General features: G+C 33.2%; 1 pseudogene; it reads left to right on the top strand.

Annotated features, from left to right (window-relative positions):
- LOC107659100 (rap1 GTPase-GDP dissociation stimulator 1-like) overlaps window positions 1-3,814 on the top strand; it is a 48,290-nt pseudogene that overhangs the window by 11,402 nt on the left and 33,074 nt on the right.

Genomic DNA, 3,814 nt, shown 5'->3' with positions numbered 1-3,814 from the left:
GAAGCGTTTGAGAGAGGCGGGGCATAGAGGACCTACAATAATGTACAGTATTTGAAAAATAATGTGTTTTTTGAACATTAAAGCATGCCAACATATTCTGTTACACCAAATACACAAAATAATGATCTTTAAAAAAGCATCATATGACCCCTTTAATTCCAAAGATGGTATCTAAAATGACAATCTTTCCCACTGATCTTTTCTAGTAGTCATGAACGATTTTAAAGGACATGAGCGTCCTGGAAATTCATTGTTCAAAAAGTGAACCCTGTATAAGTAATAAATGGACCACCTGTGACTGAATCTGAAACCTTTGTGTTCGCAGGTGAGATCCTTTCTGATTATCATATAATTCACTGATGTGCCTGGCTTTGTTTTCAGATGTTGAGACCAGTGAAAAGATCCAAGAGAGGGGTGTTCTTGCCATGATGCCTGCTCTTCTGTCTGCGCAGAACTCTTGCACACCAAAAGTAGCCAACATCATCGCAGAGGTGGCCAAAAATGGTAAGTGCTCCTACATCGCCAGTTGTTGCGTCCTACATAATTTTGGACTTACTGACACCTAGTGGTGTGGATGCAGCATCACGCAAAAGTCAACGGTAGCATGGTAGAAATGGTTAATTTATTCCATAAGAATTAAGTGTCTGATAGTAGGAGGTGTTACCAATATAAAATGAATAGGATTAAATTGGTCATGTGATCTAAACATGGAGACCCACTGAGGATTATTATAGTAAACTAAAACCATAAAAAAAAAATTAAAAATTACTTTAAATAAAATATTAAAAAACGAAAACATTTTATTTCAGCTTTCAGCATTTCTCATTTTAATTTTGTTTAACTTGATGTACTAAAATAACTAAAACTAAAACTGAAATGAAAATTTACTACATGGACATATTTATAAAAACAAAACAAAAAATCTAATAAAACTGACAAAAACACAAAAAAATTATTAAAACTAACTAATTCAAAATATAAATAAACACTATAATAGTATCTCAGTGATAATAAAATAACACTGGCCTTCTTTCTAAAATAAATGCCATTTATTTAGGCTACTGATGTAACTGAAATCTACATTTTGTGTGTTGATGATTTTTTACATTTTCTCACTCAAAAGTACTGTTCAGTTCTCTAGAGATACATTTTTTAATGAAAAAAAAAAAACCTTGATCGAGGTAATAAAAATCACTGGCATTGTAATAATCAGTGTCTTCATTTCTGTGAGTTCAGAGAATTAATATACTGCGTTCATTTTGACTAGCCTTAGTACAGCTATATATTATCATTGTTCATAGAAACCTGTTTTAAATAATAAAATAAACCTGTTTTGCCACTCGGGTCTGTTTGTTTGTCTCTGCTATTCTCTGCTTCTTCTCCCTCAGTTTCACTGACGCTGAAGTCGAGTCTGTGGCCGTGCATGCGTGTCATTATTACTGCTATTGACAGCGTGAAGGAAATTATAGGCTTGCATGTAAGCTATAAGATGAGCGCAGCAGAACCAGTCGAACTCAAAACAGACAGATTAAGACTTATAAACACACCACACTACGCATGATGCAGTCCTGAGAATATGCAATACTATATGAGAAAATGAATATTTCTAACTGCAGTAAACACTTTTGATCTACTTCTTAAAATAAAATGTAATTTTGAAATGTAATTATCACAATTAGACTAGGGCTGCATCTAGCAATTGTTTTGAAAGTTAATGTCAATTATTGCTCTCATTTATCAGTGACTGTATGAATGTATGCTGTACATGCATGCTGTGCAAAAAAAAAAAGATATATTTAAAAATGTAAATATATATTTAAAATATAAATATTGCAATATTAATTGCCTGTAAGTTTTCTCATAAAAAAAACATGCATTACTTGCATAACGTGATTTGAATGTAAAAGTAATTATTTTTATTATCAATTTTATTCATGTTTTGCTTTTGAGGTCCTGATTTCAATCTAATTACACTGTCTGTAAAATATTTTGTGATATATTAAAAGGATGGTTCACCCAAAAATCTAAATTCAGTCATCTATACTCACCCTCGTGTCGTTTCAAACTTATACGACTTTCGTTCATATTCAAAACACAAATGAAGACGTTTCTAATATTCTGTCCACCCACTGAAAGTCTAGGTAATTAACATTTTCAAGCTTCAAAAAGTACATAAAGACATCATAAAAATAATCCATATGAATCGAGTGGTTTAATTCAAGTCCTTTAATATGATCAACTGATTTCATTCGGTAATAATGTGATCAAATATGGTTAATGCGTGTTTGAGATTCCATTTTTTATATTTATATTATATCATAACAACAATATTTATAAGATTTCGAATGCATTTTGCTATTATGAGTGTGCCATTTGCCAGTTTTGAGTGTTTTTAGCAACAATATTCCCTTTGGATGTCTTTCTTTTTCAAAATCCAATCACAGATGTGATGTTAGCAGGGTTGAATAACAGCTTGGCAGGATAAACTAGAGTACAGGAGAGCTTTCTGTGTGGAGCTGAAAATGTATTTATCCACTTTGCTTTGTAGACGTAATTTCAGATTTCATCGTCAGATAGGTTACCTTGTTTATGCATCAGCAGTTAAATTTATTGTGCGAACACACCAGCGCAGCATGTAATTCTTAGTAAGTCTCCCTGATCACTGGTTTTAAAAATATAATTAAAAAAAATGTTTTTTTAATGTAATTAATGTTTATTAAATATTTACCAGGCTCTGGTGTGGTATCTTCAAAGAAAATAAGCCTGGAGAAAAACGGCAATTACTAAATCATGCCCAAAATCTAGCACATCAACCTGCAGTCAGTGTGCGTCTTCACCTAAAGCTTTTAGTCTAATTACACAAATGTTTCTTTAGAGCACACTTCGGACAGATAGAGCTGGGGTTTGGAAGTGTATGGAGAAACGGCAATTACTAAATCATGCCCAAAATCTAGCACATCAACCTGCAGTCAGTGTGCGTCTTCACCTAAAGCTTTTAGTCTAATTACACAAATGTTTCTTTAGAGCACACTTCGGACAGATAGAACTGGGGTTTGGAAGTGTATGGAGAGTGCCTGAGATAAAAAGGTTAAAATAATGAATGGCCTTTTAGCAGTTTGCTAGGTAGCTAATGACAGTGGCCTGCTGGTGTGAAAGATCTCTGGCAGCTCCTGCTGGCATTCGGCTGTCAGCGTTCCTCGGGGAACATCTGTGAAATCTTGAGGACTTTCTAAAGATACATTTCAGTGATGCTTTTGCTACAGTATGGTTTACCGCGCTGTTACTATGATTAGGGCTGGGTATCGTTCCAAAATTTTCAATATTGATACTGATACCGATACCGGTTCCTGAACGATACTTTTTTCGATACCAATTTTATGAAATCCATTTTTACCAAGATTACATTGCCTCAAAAAAATTTGATTTTATTTTTTTCAGCTTGTTGACATTTTTACAGACTCAAAAACTCGTCTCCTGAGCTACTGCACAAAGGAACAAAATGTAACCAACACAATAAATCAGTGCAAATAGTTTTAATAAAGTTCCTAAAAAAAAAACTTTGGTTTTATTTTTCAGCTTGTTGATGTTTATACAAACTCAAAGACTCATCTCCTGAGCTACTGCACAAAGGAACAAAATGTAACCAACACAATAAATCAGTGCAAATAGTTTTAATAAAGTTCAAAAGTTTTCAGTTTCCACATCTTTTAGATTACGTTTACACTAGTGCGTTTTCCTTTTAAAGGGGTCATATGATGTTGCTAAAAAGAACATTATTTTGTGTATTTGGTGTAATGAAATGTGTTTATGCAGT

Source organism: Sinocyclocheilus anshuiensis, unplaced genomic scaffold, assembly GCF_001515605.1.
Source record: "Sinocyclocheilus anshuiensis isolate Anshui unplaced genomic scaffold, SAMN03320099.WGS_v1.1 scaffold87, whole genome shotgun sequence".
Lineage (NCBI taxonomy): Eukaryota > Metazoa > Chordata > Actinopteri > Cypriniformes > Cyprinidae > Sinocyclocheilus > Sinocyclocheilus anshuiensis.
The sequence above is the reverse complement of the archived record's forward strand: the minus strand, read 5'-3'. Positions and strand labels throughout refer to the sequence as shown.